This window comes from Arachis stenosperma, chromosome 5 (assembly GCF_014773155.1).
Source record: "Arachis stenosperma cultivar V10309 chromosome 5, arast.V10309.gnm1.PFL2, whole genome shotgun sequence".
NCBI classification, from domain to species: Eukaryota; Viridiplantae; Streptophyta; class Magnoliopsida; order Fabales; family Fabaceae; genus Arachis; species Arachis stenosperma.
In genome coordinates, this window is record NC_080381.1 from 74,317,791 (window position 1) to 74,336,947 (window position 19,157).

The following is a 19,157-nucleotide window of genomic DNA, read 5'->3' on the forward strand; positions in this document are numbered from 1 at the left end:
GACGACCATGTGCACTTGCTGGTTAGTTGTGCGGAGTTGTGACTAAGTGTAATTCACGTGTGAGAGCTACCAAATTATTGGAGCCATTGTTGATGATCACAATTTCGTCCACTAAGTTTTTGGCGCCGTTGCCGGGGATTGTTCGAGTTTGGACAACTAACGGTTCATCTTGTTGCTCAGATTAGGTAATTTTCTTTTTATTTTCTTTTCAAAAATCTTTCAAAAAAAATTTTTTATTATTATTATTTTCGGTTTTCCAAAGAACATTTTCGAAAAAAAATAAAAGAAAATGTAAAAAAATTAGAAAATCATAAAAACCAAAAAAATTTTTGTTTCTTGTTTAAGTCTTGAGTCAACTTTTAAGTTTGGTGTCAATTGCATGCTTTTAAAATTTTTCTTGCATTTTTCAAAAATCCATGCATTCATAGTGTTCTTCATGATCTTCAAGTGGTTCTTGGTAAGTCTTCTTGTTTGATCTTGATGTTTTCTTGTTTTGTGTCTTTTCTTGTTTTTCATGTGCATTCTTGCATTCATATTGTCCAAGCATTAAAGATTTCTAAGTTTGGTGTCTTGCATGCTTTCTTTGCATAAAAAATTTTTCAAAAATATGTTCTTAATGTTCATCATGATCTTCAAAGTGTTCTTGGTGTTCATCTTGACATTCATAGTGTTCTTGGATGCATCATGAGTTTTGATTCATAAATTTCATGTTGTGAGTCATTTTTGTTGTTTTTCTCTCTCATCATTAAAAATTCAAAAATAAAAAAATATATTTTCCTTAATTTTCTCATAATTTTCGAAAATTTGAGTTGACTTAGTAAAAAATTTTTAAAATTAGTTGTTTCTTACAAGTCAAGTCAAATTTTCAATTTTAAAAATCCTATCTTTTCAAAACTTTTTCAAAAAACAAATTTTTTTCATTTTTATCTTATGATTTTCGAAAATTTAAAAATATTTTTCAAAAATCTTTTTCTTAATTTTATCTTTATTTTCGAAAATTATGCTAACAATTAATGTGATTGATTCAAAAATTTGAACTTTGTTACTTTCTTGTTAAGAAAGGTTCAATCTTTAAATTCTAGAATCATATCTTTTAGTTTCTTGTTAGTCAAGTAATTAATTTTAATTTTAAAAATTAAATCTATCTTATCTTATCTTTTATATCATATCTTTTTCAAAATTTTATCTTTTTCAAAAATTTGATTTTAAAATATCTTATTTAACTTCTTATCTTCTTATCTTTTCAAATTTGATTTTAATATCTTTTTTTTCAACTAACTATTTGACTTTTTGTTTGTTTCTTATCTTTTTCAAAACCACCTAACTACTTCTCCCTCTCTAATTTTCGAAAATATCACACCTCTTTTTCAAAATTCTTTTTAATTAATTAACTAATTATTTTAAAATTTTAATTTTAATTCTATCTCATCTTTAATTTTTCAAAAATCATTTAACTCTTTTTTAAAATTTATTTTCGAAAATTTCTCCTTCTCTCATATTATTCTATTTATTTATTCATTCACTAACACTTCTCTTTACCTCTCTTCATCTCCAATCACTGCTTCTATCCTCACCCTTGTGTTTGGGTTCTTCTTCACTTTTATTCCTTTCTTCTTCTACTAATAATAAGGATCCTCTTTACTGTGACATATAGGATTCCTCTTCTTTTTTCTTTTTCTCTTCTTTTTCATATCAGCAGGAATAAGGAAAAAGGCATCTTTGTTGAAGCTGATCCAGAACCTGAAAGGACTCTGAAGAGGAAATTAAGAGAAGCTAAAATACAGCAATCCAGAAGCAACCTTTCTGAAATTTTTGAACAAGAGAAGGAGATGGCAGCCGAACCCAACAACAATAATGCAAGGAGGATGCTTGGTGATTTCACTAAACCAACGTCCAAGTTTGATGGAAGAAGCATCTCAATTCCTGCCATTGGAGCAAACAATTTTGAGCTGAAACCTCAATTAGTTGCTTTGATGCAACAGAACTGCAAATTTCATTGACTTCCATCTGAAGATTCTTATCAGTTTTTAAGTGAGTTCTTGCAGATTTGTGAGACTGTTAAGACAAATGGAGTAGATCCTGAAGTCTACAGGATCATGCTTTTCCCTTTTGCTGTAAGAGACAGAGCTAGAACATGGTTGGACTCACAACCTAAAGATAGCCTGACTCCTGAGATAAGCTGGTCACGACCTTCTTGGATAAATTCTTTCCTCCTCAAAAGCTGAGCAAGCTTAGAGTGGATGTTTAGAACTTCAAACAAAAAGATGGTGAATCCCTCTATGAAGCTTGGGAAAGATACAAGCAGATGACTAAAAAGTGTCCTTCTGACATGTTTTCAGAATGGACCATATTAGATATATCCTATTATGGTCTATCTGAGTTTTCCAAGATGTCATTGGACCATTGTGCAGGTGGATCCATTCACCTAAAGAAAACGCCTGCAGAAGCTCAAGAACTTATTGACATGGTTGCAAATAACCAATTCATGTACACTTCTGAGAGGAATTCCGTGAATAATGGTACGCCTCAAAGGAAGGGAGTTCTTGAAATTGATGCTCTGAATGCCATATTGGCTCAGAACAAAGTGTTGACTCAGCAAGTCAACATGATCTCTCAAAGTCTGAATGAATGGCAAAATTGATGAGCTGATATTTTATACGCTTTTTGGGGGTAATTTCATATAGATTTTAGCATGTTTTTATTAGTTTTTAATATAATTCTATTAGTTTTTAGGAAAAAATCATATTTCTGGAATTTCTATGAGTTTGTGTGTTTTCCTGTGATTTCAGGTATTTTCTGGCTGAAATTGAGGGAACTGAGCAAAAATCTGAGTTAGGCTGAAAAAGGATTGCTGATGCTGTTGGATCCTGACCTCCCTGCACTCGGAATGGATTTTTTGGAGCTACAGAGGTTCAATTGACACGCTTTCAATTGGGTTGGAAAGTAGACATCCAGGGCTTTCCATCAATATATAATAGTTCATACTTTACGTGAAGATAGATGACGTAAACTGGCGTTCAACGCCAGTTCCATGTTGCAGTCTGGCATCCAGCGCCAGAAATAGTTTACAAGTTGGAGTTCAACGCCCAAAACACGTTACAACCTGGCGTTCAACTCCAGAAACAGCCCAAGCACGTGAGAGGATTAAGTTTCAGCCCCAACACACACCAAGTGGGCCCCAGAAGTGGATCTCTGCACCAATTATCTTAGTTTACTCATTCTCTGTAAACCTAGGTTACTAGTTTAGTATTTAAACAACTTTTAGAGACTTATTTGGTATCTCATGACATTTTTAGATCTGAATTTTATACTCTTTGACGGCATGAGTCTCTAAACTCCATTGTTGGGGGTGAGGAGCTCTGCGGCGTCTCGATGAATTAATGCAATTACTTCTATTTTCCATTCAAACACGCTTGTTCTTATCTAAGATGTTCATTCGCGCTTAACTATGAAGAAGGTGACGATCCGTGACACTCATCACCTTCCTCAATCCATGAACGTGTGCCTGACAACCACCTCCGTTCTACATCAGATTGAATGAGTATCTCTTAGATTCCTTAATCAGAATCTTCGTGGTATAAGCTGGAATTGATGGCGGCATTCATGAGAATCCGAAAAGTCTAAACATTGTCTGTGGTATTCCGAGTAGGATTCTGGGATTGGATGACTGTGACGAGCTTCAAACTCGCGAGTATTGGGCGTGATGACAAACGCAAAAGAATCAATGGATTCTATTCCGACATGATCGAGAACCAACAGATGATTAGCCGTGTTGTGACAGAGCATTTGGACCATTTTCACTGAGAGGATGGGAAGTAGCCATTGACAACGGTGACACCCTACATATAGCTTGCCATGGAAGGAGCCTTGCGTGTGGGAAGAGGAATACAGGAGGAAAGCTTAAATGAGAAGGACAAAGCATCTCCAAAACTCCAACATATTTCCCATTACTGCACAACAAGTAATTATTTCACGCTCTTTTATTTTTCTAATAATTCAAATTGATAATTGTAATTGATATCTTGACTAAGAATAATAAAATAAACATAGCTTGCTTCAAACCAAGAATCTCCGTGGGATCGACCCTTACTCACGTAAGGTATTACTTGGACGACCCAGTGCACTTGCTGGTTAGTGGTACGAAATCATAAGAAATCTTGATTTTGATATTGGGATTAAAATTTCGTGCACCAAAAATGCATCCAACAGTACTAAAGAGGCAGCTTCTGAAGAAGCTTATGATCTTGAGAACCGTGCAATAGCAGAGGTAAATTACATGGGTGAACCTTATGGGAATACCTATAATTCATCATGGAGAAATCATCCAAATTTCTCATGGAAGGATCAACAAAAGCCTCAACAAGGCTTTAATAATGGTGGAAGAAACAGGCTAAATAATAACAAGCCTTTTCCATAATCTTCTCAACAACAAACAAAGAATTCTGAGCAGAGCCCCTCTCATTTAGCAAATTTAGTCTCTGATCTGTCTAAGGCCACTTTAAGTTTCATGAGTGAAACAAGGTCCTCCATCAGAAATTTGGAGGCACAAGTGGGCCAGCTGAGTAAGAAAGTCATTGAAACTCCTCCCAGTATTCTCCCAAGCAATACAGAAGAGAATCCAAAAGGAGAATGCAAGGCCATTGATGTAATCAATGTGGCCGAATGCACAAGGGAGGAGAAGGACGAAAATCCTAGTGAGGAATACCTCTTGGGACGTCTCTCAAACAAGAAGGAGTTCCCTATTGAGGACCTAAAGGAATCTGAGGCTCATATAGAGACCATAGAGATTCCACTAAATCTCCTTCTGCCATTCATGAGCTCTGAAGACTATTCTTCCTCAGAAGAGAATGAAGATGTGACTGGAGAGCAAGTTGCTCAATATCTAGGAGCCATCATGAAGCTGAATGCCAAGTTATTTGGTAATGAGACTTGGGAAGGTGAACCTCCCTTGCTCATTAGTGAACTTGATACATGGGTTCAGCAAACTCTACCTCAAAAGAAACAAGATCCTGGGAAATTCTTAATACCCTGTACCATAGGCACCATGACCTTTGAAAAAGCTCTGTGTGACCTAGGGTCAGGCATAAATCTTATGCCACTCTCTATAATGGAGAAGCTGGGGATCATTGAGGTACAGCCTGCCTTATTCTCATTACAATTTGCAGACAAGTCAGTATGACAAGCTTATAGATCAGTAGAGGACGTGTTAGTAAAGGTTGAAGGCCTTTACATCCTTGCTGATTTCATAATCTTAGACACTAGGAAGGAAGAGGATGAATGCATCATCCTTGGAAGAACTTTCCTAGCCACAGCAGGTGCTGTGAGTGATGTTAACAGAGGAGAATTAGTCCTTCAATTGAATGGGGACTACCTTGTGTTTAAGGCACACGGCTATCCTTCTGTAACAAGGGAGAGTAAGCATGCAGAGCTTCTCTCAGTACAGAGTCAAACAGAGCCCCCACAATCAAACTCTAAGTTTGGTGTTAGGAGGCCACAACCAAACTCTAAGTTTGGTTTTGAACCCCCATATCCAAACTCTAAGTTTGGTGTTGGGAGTCCACAACATTGACCTGACCACCTTTGTGGCTCCATGAGAGCCCACTGTCAAGCTATTGACATTAAAGAAGCGCTTGTTGGGAGGCAACCCAATTTTTATTTATCTAATTTTATTTTTATTTAATTGTTATTTTGTGTTTTAGTAGGTTCATGATCATGTGGAGTCACGAAAAAATTATTAAAATTAAAAACAGAATCAAAAACAGCAGAAGAAAAATCACACCCTGGAGGAAGGACCTACTGGCGTTTAAACGCCAGTAAGGTGCATCTGGCTGGCGTTCAATGCCAGAATAGAGCATGGATCTGGCGCTGAACGCCAGAAACAAGCAACATCCTGGCTTTTGAACGCCAGGAATATGCCCTGAGGAAAGCTGGCGCTGAACGCCAGTAACAAGCATGGAACTGGCGTTCAACGCCAGAAACATGCTGCACATGGGCGTTGAACGCCCAGAACGTACATCACTTCGGCGTTTAAACGCCAGAAGGGTATGCTAAGGCATTTTACATGCCTAATTGGTGCAGGGATGTAAATTCTTGATAAAAAATTTTCAAAAATAATTATTTTTCTTTATCAAATTTTAATTTTTTTCGTAAGTTTAGTGTCTTGTTCTAAGTTTGGTGTCGATTGCATATCTTGTATTTTTCTTTAAATTTTCGAATTAGTGTTCTTTGTTTTTCCTTGATCTTCAAATTGTTCTTGTCAATTTTTCTTGTTTGATCTTTGGTTTGTCTTGTTCTGTGTCTTTTCTTGTTTTTCTTGTGCTTTTTCAAAATATTAGTTTTAAAAAAATTTTATTTTTATCTATTAAAATAATACATCTTTAAAACACGTTACATTTATAGCTCAGTTGGCTAGAGCGTTGGCTTATGTTCTTGGCAATTGGGTATCTTCTTTTTAAAACTTTTTCAAAAATAATTTTTCTTTGATTAATTCTTGTGCCAAACTTTAAGTTTGGTGTTTGGTGCGCGAAATTGTGAACAATACTTTTCACAACTCTCATAATCCCTGGTCATGAACTCCAAAAACTTGGTGGTTCAATTCCATGGCATTACACAACTTCGCACAACTAACCAGCAAGTGCACTGGGTCGTCCAAGTAATACCTTACGTGAGTAAGGGTCGATCCCACGGAGATTGTTAGCATTGAAGCAAGCTATGGTCATCTTGTAAATCTTAGTCAGGCAAACTCAAATGTATATGATGATGAACGAAAATAACATAAAAGATAAAGATAGTGATACTTATGTAATTCATTGGTAGGAACTTCAGATAAGCGCATGAAGATGCCTTCCCTTCCGTCTCTCTGCTTTCCTACTGCCTTCATCCAATCCTTCTTACTCCTTTCCATGGCAAGCTCGTGTAGGGTTTCACCGTTGTCAATGGCTACCTCCCATCCTCTCAGTGAAAGCGATTGCATATGTCCTGTCACGGCATAGCGGAATTCAGCTGTCGGTTCTCGGTCAGGCCGGAATAATATCCATCGATACTTTTGCGTCTGTCACTAACGCCCCGCCTGCTAGGAGTTTGAAGCACGTCACAGTCATTCAATCATTGAATCCTACTCAAAATACCACAGACAAGGTTTAGACCTTCCGGATTCTCTTGAATGCCGCCATCAGGTCCTGCCTATACCACGAAGATTCTGGTTAAAGAATCCAAGAGATATTCACTAAGCCTTGGTTGCTTGTAGAACAAGAATGGTTGTCAGTCACCTTGTTCATAGGTGAGAATGATGATGAGTGTCACGGATCATCACATTCATCAAGTTGAAGAACAAGTGATATCTTAGAACAAGAACAAGCGGAATTGAATGAAAGAACAATAGTAATTGCATTAATACTCGAGGTACAGCAGAGCTCCACACCTTAATCTATGGTGTGTAGAAACTCCACCGTTGAAAATACATAAGAACAAGGTCTAGGCATGGCCGAATGGCCAGCCTCCCAAAGTGATCAAAAGATCTAAAGAAAAAGGTTCCAAAGATCCGAAGATTTCTAATACAATAGTAAAAGGTCCTACTTATAGAAAACTAGTAGCCTAAGGTGTACAGAAATGAGTAAATGACATAAAAATCCACTTCCGGGCCCACTTGGTGTGTGCTTGGGCTGAGCAATGAAGCATTTTTCGTGTAGAGACTCTTCTTGGAGTTAAATGCCAGCTTTGGTGCCAGTTTGGGCGTTTAACTCCCATTTGGGTGCCAGTTCCGGCGTTTAACGCTGGAATTTCTTGAGGTGACTTTGAACGCCAGTTTGGGCCATCAAATCTTGGGCAAAGTATGGACTATCATATATTGCTGGAAAGCCCAGGATGTCTACTTTCCAACGCCGTTGAGAGCGCGCCAATTGGGCTTCTGTAGCTCCAGAAAATCCACTTCGAGTGCAGGGAGGTTAGAATCCAACAGCATCTGCAGTCCTTTTTGGTCTCTGAATCAGATTTTTGCTCAGGTCCCTCAATTTCAGCCAGAAAATACCTGAAATCACAGAAAAACACACAAACTCATAGTAAAGTCCAGAAAAGTGAATTTTAACTAAAAACTAATAAAAATATACTAAAAACTAACTAGATCATACCAAAAACATACTAAAAACAATGCCAAAAAGTATATAAATTATCGCTCATCACAACACCAAACTTAAATTGTTGCTTGTCCCCAAGCAACTGAAGATCAAATAAGATAAAAAGAAGAGAATATGCAATGAATTCCAAAAACATCTATGAAGATCAGTATTAATCAGATGAGCGGGGCTTTTAACTTTTTGCCTCTGAATAGTTTTGGCATCTCACTCTATCCTTTGGAATTCAGAATGATTGGCTTCTTTAGGAACTCAGAATCCAGATAGTGTTATTGATTCTCCTAGTTAAGTATGATGATTCTTGAACACAGCTACTTATTGAGTCTTGGCCGTGGCCCAAAGCACTCTGTCTTCCAGTATTACCACCGGATACATACATGCCACAGACACATAATTGGGTGAACCTTTTCAGATTGTGACTCAGCTTTGCTAAAGTCCCCAATTAGAGGTGTCCAGGGTTCTTAAGCACACTCTTATTGCCTTGGATCACAACTTTATTCTTTCTTTTTCTTTCTTTTTTTTTCGGTTTTTCTTCTTTTTTTTTTTTCGTCTCCTTTCTCTTTTTTTTTTTTTGTATTCACTGCTTTTTCTTACTTCAAGAATCATTTTTATGATTTTTCAGATCCTCAGTAACATGTCTCCTTTTTCATCATTCTTTCAAGAGCCAACATTCATGAACCACAAATTCAAAAGACATATGCACTGTTCAAGCATACATTCAGAGAACAAAAGTGTTGCCACCACATCAAATTAATTAAACTATTATAAAATTCAGAATTCATGCAATTCTTTCCTTTTCAATTAAGCACGTTTTTATTCAAGGAAGGTGATGGATTCATAGGACATTCATAACTTTAAGGCATAGACACTAAGACACTAATGATCACAAGACACAAACATGGATAAACATAAGCATAAAATTCGAAAAACAGAAGGATAAAGAATAAGGAAATCAAAGAACGGGTCCACCTTAGTGATGGCGGCTCTTTCTTCCTCTTGAAGATCCTATGGAGTGCTTGAGCTCCTCAATGTCTCTTCCTTGTCTTTGTTGCTCCTCCCTCATGATTCTTTGGTCTTCTCTAATTTCATGAAGGATGATGGAGTGTTCTTGATGCTCCACCCTTAGTTGTCCCATGTTGGAACTCAACTCTCCTAGGGAGGTGTTTAGTTGCTCCCAATAATTTTGTGGAGGAAAGTGCATCCCTTGAGGCATCTCAGGGATCTCATGATGAGAGGGGTCTCTTGTGCTCCATCCTTTTCTTGGTGATGGGCTTGTCCTCATCAATGGGGGTATCTCCTTCTATGTCAACTCCTACTGAATAACAGAGGTGACAAATGAGATGAGGGAAGGCTAGCCTTGCCAAGGTGGAAGACTTGTCCGCCACTTTATAGAGTTCTTGGGCTATAACCTCATGAACTTCCACTTCTTCTCCAATCATGATGCTATGAATCATGATGGCTCGGTCTAGAGTAACTTCGGACCGGTTGCTAGTGGGAATGATTGAGCGTTGTATGAACTCTAACCATCCTCTAGCCACGGGCTTGAGGTCATGCCTTCTCAATTGAACCGGCTTTCCTCTTGAATCTTGCTTCCATTGTGCGCCCTCTTCACATATGATTGTGAGGACTTAGTCCAACCTTTGATCAAAGTTGACCCTTCTTGTATAAGGATGCTCATCTCCTTGCATCATAGGCAAGTTGAACGCCACCCTTACACTCTCGGACTAAAATCCAAGTATTTCCCCCGAACCATAGTGAGATAATTCTTTGGATTCGGGTTCACACTTTGGTCATGGTTCTTTGTGATCCATGCATTGGCATAGAACTCTTGAACCATCAAGATTCCGACTTGTTGAATGGGGTTGGTGAGTACTTCCCAACCTCTTCTTCGGATCTTATGGCGGATCTCCGGATATTCACCCTTTTTGAGTGAAAAGGGGACCTCGGGGATCACCTTCTTCAAGGCCACAACTTCATAGAAGTGGACTTGATGCACCCTTGAGAGGAATCTATCCATCTCCCATGACTCGGAGGTGGAAGCTTTTGCCTTCCCTTTCCTCTTTCTAGAGGTTTCTCCGGCCTTGGATGCCATAATGGTTATGGAAAAATGAAAAAGCAACGCTTTTACCACACCAAACTTAAAATGTTTGCTCGTCCCCGAGCAAAAGAAGAAAGAAGATAGTAGAAGAAGAAGAAATGAAGAAGAGGGAGATGGTGGTGGGGTCGGCCAAAGAGGGGGGAAAGTGGTGTTTAGGTTGTGTGAAAATGAAGGGTTGAAGAAGGTATATATAGGAGAGGGGGGGTAATGGTTCGGCCATTATGGGTGGGTTTGGGAGGGAAAGTGGTTTGAATTTGAAGGGTGAGGTTGGTGGGGATTATGAAGGATGGATGTGAGTGGTGAAGAGAAAGATGGGATTTGATAGGTGAAGGATTTTGGGGAAGAGGTGTTGAGGTGATTGGTGAATGGGGGAAGAAGAGAGAGTGGTGGTGGGGTCCTGTGGGGTCCACAGATCCTGTGGTGTCAAGGAAAAGTCATCCCTGCACCAAGTGGTATCAAAATTCACGTTTGAGCCATTTCTGGCGTTAAACGCCGGGCTGGTGCCCATTCCTGGCGTTTAACGCCAGGTTCTAGCCCTTTTCTGGCGTTTAACGCCAGTCTGGTGCCCCTTTCTGGCGTTAAACGCCCAGAATGGTGCCAGACTGGGCGTTAAACGCCCAACTGCTAGGCTACTGGCGTTTAAACGCCAGCAGCATCTTCCTCCAGGGTGTGTGTTTTTCTTCCTGTTTTTCATTCTGTTTTTGCTTTTTTTATTGCTTTTGTGACTTCTTATGATCATCAACCTACAAAAAAGATAAAATAACAAAAGAAAATAGTTAACTATAAAACATTGGGTTGCCTCCCAACAAGCGCTTCTTTAATGTCATTAGCTTGACAGAGGACTCTCATGGAGCCTCAGAAATACTCAGAAACCGTGTTGGAACCTCCCAACACCAAACTTAGAGTTTGAATGTGGGGGTTCAACACCAAACTTAGAGTTTGGTTGTGGCCTCCCAACACCAAACTTAGAGTTTGACTGTGGGGGCTCTGCTTGGCTCTGTTTGAGGGAAGCTCTTCATGCTTCCTCTCCATGATGATAGAGGGATGTCCTTGGGCCTTAAACACAAAGGATTCTTCATTCACTTGAATGATTAACTCTCCTCTATCAACATCAATTACAGCCTTTGCTGTGGCTAGAAAGGGTCTGCCAAGGATGATGGATTCATCCATGCACTCCCCAGTCTCTAGGACTACGAAATCAGTAGGGATGTAATGGTCTTCAACTTTTACCAGAACATCCTCTACAAGTCCATAGGCTTGTTTTCTTGAGTTGTCTGCCATCTCTAGTGAGATTTTTGCAGCTTGCACCTCAAAGATCCCTAATTTCTCCATTACAGAGAGGGGCATGAGGTTTACACTTGACCCTAAGTCACACAAGGCCTTCTTGAAGGTCATGGTGCCTATGGTGCAAGGTATAGAAAACTTCCCAGGATCCTGCCTCTTTTGAGGCAGTTTCTGCCTAGACAAGTCATCCAGTTCTTTGGTGAGCAAGGGAAGTTCATCTTCCCAAGTCTCATTTCTAAATAACTTGTCATTTAGCTTCATGATTGCTCCAAGGTATTTAGCAACTTGCTCTTCAGTGACATACTCATCCTCTTCAGAGGAAGAATACTCATCAGAGCTCATGAAAGGCAGAAGTAAGTCCAATGGAATCTCTATGGTCTCATTTTGAGCCTCAGATTCCCATGGTTCCTCATTGGGGAACTTATTAGAGGCCAGTGGACGTGCAGTGAGGTCTTCCTCAGTGGCGTCCTCTGCCTCCTCTTCCTTCCAGGGTTCGGCCATGTTGATGGCCTTGCACTCTCCCTTTGGATTTTCTTCTGTATTACTTGGGAGAGTACTAGGAGGGAGTTCAGTAACTTTCTTACTCAGCTGACCCACTTGTCCTTCCAAATTCCTAATGGAGGACCTTGTTTCAGTCATGAAACTTTGAGTGGTCTTTATTAGATCAGAGACCATTGTTGCTAAGTCAGAAGTACTCTGCTTAGAACTCTCTGTCTGTTGCTGAGAAGATGATGGAAAAGGCTTGCCATTGCTAAACCTGTTTCTTCCACCATTATTGTTGTTGAAACCTTGTTGAGGTCTCTCTTGATTCTTCCATGAGAAATTTGGGTGATTTCTCCATGAAGAGTTGTAGGTGTTTCCATAGGGTTCTCCTAGGTAATTCACCTCCTCCATTGAAGGATTCTCAGGATCATAAGCTTCTTCTTCAGATGAAGCTTCCTTAGTACTGCCGGGTGTATTTTGCATTCCAGACAGACTTTGAGAAATCATATTGACTTGTTGAGTCAATATCTTGTTCTGAGCCAGTATGGCATTCAGAGTGTCAATCTCAAGAACTCCTTTCTTCTGACTAGTCCCATTGTTCACAGGATTCCTTTCAGAAGTGTACATGAATTGGTTATTTGCAACCATTTCAATTAGCTCTTGAGCCTCTGTAGGCGTCTTCTTCAGATGAAGAGATCCTCCAGCAGAGCTATCCAAAGACATCTTGGATAGTTCAGAGAGACCATCATAGAAAATACCTATGATGCTCCATTCAGAAAGCATGTCTGAGGGACATCTTCTGATTAATTGTTTGTAACTTTCCCAAGCTTCATAGAGGGATTCTCCATCCTTCTGTCTGAAGGTTTGGACTTTCACTCTAAGCTTACTCCATCTTTGAGGTGGAAAGAACTTTGCCAAGAAAGCATTGACTAGCTTTTCCCAAGAGTCCAGGCTTTCTTTAGGTTGAGAATCCAACCATATTCTAGCTCTGTCTCTTACAGCAAAAGGGAATAGCATCAGTCTGTAGACCTCAGGATTAACCCCATTAGTCTTGACTGTGTCACAGATTTGCAAGAATTCAGCTAAGAACTGATGAGGATCTTCCATTGGAAGTCCATGGAACTTGCAATTCTGTTGCATTAGAGAAACTAATTGAGGCTTAAGCTCAAAGTTGTTTGCTCCAATGGCAGGGATAGAGATGCTTCTCCCATAGAAATCAGGAGTAGGTGCAGTGAAGTCACCCAGCACCTTCCTTGCATTGTTGGCATTGTTGTTGTTTTCGGCTGCCATGGGTTCTTCTTCCTTGAAGAATTCGGTCAGGTCCTCAACAGAGAGTTGTGCTTTAGCTTCTCTTAGCTTTCTCTTCAAGGTCCTTTCAGGTTCAGGGTCAGCTTCAACAAGAATGCCTTTGTCTCTGCTCCTGCTCATATGAAAGAGAAGAGAACAAGAGAAATGTGGAATCCTCTATGTCACAGTATAGAGATTCCTTGAAGTGTCAGAGGAAAAGAAAAATAGAAGAAAGAAGGTAGAAGAATTCGAACTTGATGAGATAGAGTTCGAATTGTGCATTAAGAAGGAGCAGTACTCCATAAATAGAAGGATGTGAGAAGGAGGGAAGAGGATTTTCGAAAATTAATTAAAAAGATGTCAAAAACATTTTAAAAATTGATTGATAATTTTTGAAAATTGAAAGTGGAAAAGAAATAAAGTGATTTTTGAAAAAGATTTTGAGATTAGAAGTTAAAAAGATTTGATTGAAAACTATTTTGAAAAAGATGTGGTTGAGAAGATATGATTGGTTTTAAAAAAAATGTGATTGAGAAGATATGATTTGAAAACAATTTTTAAAAGATATGTTTTGAAAATTATTTTAAAAGATTTGATTTTGAAGATTAGTGACTTGCCTAACAAGAAAAGATATGATTCAAACATTAAACCTTTCTCAACAGAAAAGGTAACAAATTGAGATGTTCAATCAAATCATTAATTGTTAGGAAGTATCTTTGAAAAGGAAAGAAATTGATTTTGAAAACATTTGATTGAAAGATATGATTTGAAAAAGATTTGATTTTGAAAAACTTTGAAAACTTGAAAAAAAATTGATTTTGAAAACAAAATCTTCCCCCTAGCACCATCCTGGCGTTAAACGCCCAGAATGGTATACATTCTGGCGTTTAACGCCCAAAATGCTACCTCTTTGGGCGTTAAACGCCCAACCAGGTATCCTGGCTGGCGTTTAAACGCCAGTCTGTCTTCTTCACTGGGCATTTTTGAATGCTCAGCTTTTTCTGTATAATTCCTCTGCAGTATGTTCTGAATCTTCAATTCTTTGTATCATTGACTTGAAAAGACACAAATTAAAAATATGTTTGGATTTTTAATAATCAAAATGCAACAAGAATCAAATAACAATGCATGCAAGACACCAAACTTAGCAGTTTGTATACTACTGACACTATATGAGACGCATAAACACTCAAGCCAAAAGAATTCAAAGATCAGAGTAAGAAATCATCAAGAATTTCTTGAAGATCCTTAAGACACATGAATGAATGCATGCAATTGACACCAAACTTAAGATGAGACACTAGACTTAAGCAAGAAACATCAAATATTTTTGGTTTTTATGATTTTGTAATTTTTTTTGTGTTTTTCGAAAATTAAGTGGAAAAAGGTATCAAAATTCTTAATGAGAATTCCAGGAATCAGTGCAATGCTAGTCTAAGACTCCGGTCCAGGAATTAGACATGGCTTCACAGCCAGCCAAGCTTTCAAAGAAAGCTTCGGTCCAAAACACTAGACATGACCAAAGGTCAGCCAAGCCTTAGCAGATCACTGCTCCAAAAGCAAAATTGATGAAAATCAACAAGCTTTTGTGGTGATAAGTTGAAACCTCGGTCCAATCAGATTAGACATGGCTTCTCAGCCAGCCAGATTTCAACAAATCATCATGAAACTCTAGAATTCATCTTCAAGAATTTCGAAAAAAAATAAATGCCTAATCTAAGCAACAAGATGAACCGTCAGTTGTCCAAACTGAACAATCCCCGGCATTGTTACTAAAAGCTTGCTCAAAACTTGAACAATCCCCGGCAACGGCGCCAAAAACTTGGTGCATGAAATTGTGAACAATACTTTTCACAACTCTCATAATCCCTGGTCATGAACTCCAAAAACTTGGTGGTTCAATTCCATGGCATTACACAACTTCGCACAACTAACCAGCAAGTGCACTGGGTCGTCCAAGTAATACCTTACGTGAGTAAGGGTCGATCCCACGGAGATTGTTAGCATTGAAGCAAGCTATGGTCATCTTGTAAATCTTAGTCAGGCAAACTAAAATGTATATGATGATGAACGAAAATAACATAAAAGATAAAGATAGTGATACTTATGTAATTCATTGGTAGGAACTTCAGATAAGCGCATGAAGATGCCTTCCCTTCCGTCTCTCTGCTTTCCTACTGCCTTCATCCAATCCTTCTTACTCCTTTCCATGGCAAGCTCGTGTAGGGTTTCACCGTTGTCAATGGCTACCTCCCATCCTCTCAGTGAAAGCGATTGCATATGTCCTGTCACGGCATAGCGGAATTCAGCTGTCGGTTCTTGGTCAGGCCGGAATAATATCCATCGATACTTTTGCGTCTGTCACTAACGCCCCGCCTGCTAGGAGTTTGAAGCACGTCACAGTCATTCAATCATTGAATCCTACTCAGAATACCACAGACAAGGTTTAGACCTTCCGGATTCTCTTGAATGCCGCCATCAGGTCCTGCCTATACCACGAAGATTCTGGTTAAAGAATCCAAGAGATATTCACTAAGCCTTGGTTGCTTGTAGAACAAGAATGGTTGTCAGTCACCTTGTTCATAGGTGAGAATGATGATGAGTGTCACGGATCATCACATTCATCAAGTTGAAGAACAAGTGATATCTTAGAACAAGAACAAGCGGAATTGAATGGAAGAACAATAGTAATTGCATTAATACTCGAGGTACAGCAGAGCTCCACACCTTAATCTATGGTGTGTAGAAACTCCACCGTTGAAAATACATAAGAACAAGGTCTAGGCATGGCCGAATGGCCAGCCTCCCAAAGTGATCAAAAGATCTAAAGAAAAAGGTTCCAAAGATCCGAAGATTTTTAATACAATAGTAAAAGGTCCTACTTATAGAAAACTAGTAGCCTAAGGTGTACAGAAATGAGTAAATGACATAAAAATCCACTTCCGGGCCCACTTGGTGTGTGCTTGGGCTAAGCAATGAAGCATTTTTCGTGTAGAGACTCTTCTTGGAGTTAAACGCCAGCTTTGGTGCCAGTTTGGGCGTTTAACTCCCATTTGGGTGCCAGTTCCGGCGTTTAACGCTGGAATTTCTTGAGGTGACTTTGAACGCCGGTTTGGGCCATCAAATCTTGGGCAAAGTATGGACTAACATATATTGCTGGAAAGCCCAGAATGTCTACTTTCCAACGCCGTTGAGAGCGCGCCAATTGGGCTTCTGTAGCTCCAGAAAATCTACTTCGAGTGCAGGGAGGTCAGAATCCAACAGCATCTGCAGTCCTTTTTGGTCTCTGAATCAGATTTTTGCTCAGGTCCCTCAATTTCAGCCAGAAAATACCTGAAATCACAGAAAAACACACAAACTCATAGTAAAGTCCAGAAAAGTGAATTTTAACTAAAAACTAATAAAAATATACTAAAAACTAACTAGATCAAACCAAAAACATACTAAAAACAATGCCAAAAAGTATATAAATTATCCGCTCATCAGTCCCCATTCAATTGAAGGACTAACTCACCTCTGTTGACATCTATTACAGCTTCTGCTGTGGCTAGGAAAGGTCTTCCTAGGATGATGCATTCATCATCTTCCTTCCTAGTGTCTAGGATTATGAAATCAGTAGGGATGTAAAGGCCTTCAACCCTTACTAGCACGTCCTCCACTATTCCATAAGCTTGTCTTATGGACTTATCTGCCAATTGTAATGAGAACAAGGCAGGTTGTACCTCAATGATCCCCAGCTTCTCCATTACAGAGAGTGGCATAAGATTTATCCCTGACCCAAGATCACATAGAGCTTTTTCAAAGCTCATGGTGCCAATGGTGCAAGGTATTAAGAACTTGCCAGGATCTTGTTTCTTTTGAGGTAGAGTTCTCTGAATCCAAGTATCTAGTTCACTAATGAGCAAGGGAGGTTCACTTTCCCAAGTCTCATTACCAAACAGCTTGGCATTCAGCTTCATGATAGCTCCTAAGTATTGAGCAACTTGCTCTCCAGTCACATCTTCATTCTCTTCAGAGAATGAATATTCTTCAGAGCTCATGAATGGCAGAAGGAGATTTAAAGGAATCTCTATGGTCTCTAGATGAGCCTCAGATTCCTCAGGATCCTTAATAGGAAACTCCTTCTTGCTTGAGGAACGTCCCAGGAGGTCTTCCTCATTAGGATTTTCGTCCTCCTCCTCCCTTGTGCATTCGGCCATATTGACTATGTCAATGGCCTTGCATTCTCCTTTTGGATTTTCTTCTGTATTACTTGGGAGACTATTGGGAGGAGTTTCAATAACTTTCTTACTCAGCTGGCCCACTTGTGCTTCCAAATTTCTAATGGAGGATCTGGTTTCATTCATGAAACTGAAAGTGGCCTTTGACAGATCAGAGACTATATTGGCTAAATTAGAATTGTTTTGTTCAGAGTTCTCTGTCTGTTGCTGAGAAGATGATGGATATGGCTTACTATTGTTCAGCCTATTGCGTCCACCATTGTTAAAGCCTTGTTGAGGCTTTTGTTGATCCTTCCATGAGAAATTTGGGTGATTTCTCCATGATGAGTTGTAGGTGTTTCCATAAGGTTCACCCATGTAATTAACCTTTGCCATGGCAGGGTTCTCAGGATCATAAGCTTCTTCAGAAGCTGCCTCTCTAGCACTGTTGGATGCATGTTGCAATCCATTCAGATTTTGAGAGATTATGTTGACCTGTTGAGTCAACATTTTGTTCTGAGCCAATATGGCATTCAGAGCATCAATTTCAAGAACTCCTTTTTTCTGAGGTACCCCATTATTCACGGAATTCCTCTCAGAGGTATACATGAACTGGTTGTTTGCAACCATGTCAATGAGTTCTTGAGCCTCTTCAGGCGTTTTCTTCAGGTGAATAGATCCACCTGCAGAATGGTCCAATGATATTTTCGAAAATTCAGAGAGACCATAATAGAATATATCTAATAGGGTCCATTCTGAAAACATGTCAGATGGACATCTTTTAGTCAACTGCTTGTATCTTTCCCAAGCTTCATAAAGGGATTCACCATCTTTTTGTTTGAAGGTTTGAACATCCACTCTCAGCTTGCTCAGCTTTTGAGGAGGAAAGAATTTATCCAAGAAGGCAGTGACCAGCTTATCCCATGAGTCCAGGCTATCCTTGGGTTGTGAATCCAACCATATTCTAGCTCTGTCTCTTACAGCAAAAGGGAAAAGCATGAGTCTGTAGACTTCAGGATCAACTCCATTCGTCTTTACAGTCTCACAGATCTGCAAGAATTCAGTTAAAAACTGATAAGGATCTTCAGATGGAAGTCCATAAAACTTGCAGTTTTGTTGCATTAAAGCAACTAGTTGAGGCTTAAGCTCAAAGTTATTGGCTCCAATGGCAGGAATGGAGATGCTTCTTCCATCAAACTTGGACGTTGGCTTTGTGAAGTCACCAAGCATTCTCCTTGCATTATTATTATTATTTTCGGCTGCCATCTCCTTCTCTTGTTCGAAAATTTCTGAAAGGTTGTTTCTGGATTGTTGTAATTTAGCTTCTCTTAATTTTCTCTTCAGAGTCCTTTCAGGTTCTGGATCAATCTCAACAAGAGTGCCTTTATCCTTGTTCCTGCTCATATGAAAGAGAAGAAAACAAGAAAAGAGAGAGGAATCCTCTATGTCACAGTATAGAGATTCCTTTATGTTAGTAGAAAAAGAAAGGGGTAGAAGAATGAAGAAGAGGGTTCGGATTTTTTGGATGAAGAGAGGTGAAGAGAAGTGTTAGTAATTAAATAATTAAATAGAAGAAGAGAAGAGGAGGGAGAATTCGAAAATAATTTTGAAAAGGAGTTAGTAATTTTCGAAAATTAAAGATAAATGTAATTAAAATTAAAATTTGAAACAATTAGT

At 39.1% G+C, this 19,157-nt stretch overlaps 3 non-coding genes across 3 annotated transcripts; 2 read left to right on the forward strand and 1 right to left on the reverse strand.

Annotated features, from left to right (window-relative positions):
- Positions 1-2,227: 2,227 nt before the first annotated feature.
- LOC130984448 (small nucleolar RNA R71) lies at positions 2,228-2,331 on the reverse strand. Its single transcript, XR_009088384.1, has one exon. It is a non-coding gene; the product is annotated as a small nucleolar RNA R71 (small nucleolar RNA).
- A 10,440-nt stretch (positions 2,332-12,771) lies between these two features.
- On the forward strand, positions 12,772-12,879 carry LOC130983810 (small nucleolar RNA R71). Its single transcript, XR_009087784.1, has one exon. It is a non-coding gene; the product is annotated as a small nucleolar RNA R71 (small nucleolar RNA).
- Positions 12,880-18,243: 5,364 nt separating this feature from the next.
- On the forward strand, positions 18,244-18,347 carry LOC130984014 (small nucleolar RNA R71). The gene has a single exon (XR_009087976.1). It is a non-coding gene; the product is annotated as a small nucleolar RNA R71 (small nucleolar RNA).
- Positions 18,348-19,157: the final 810 nt, after the last annotated feature.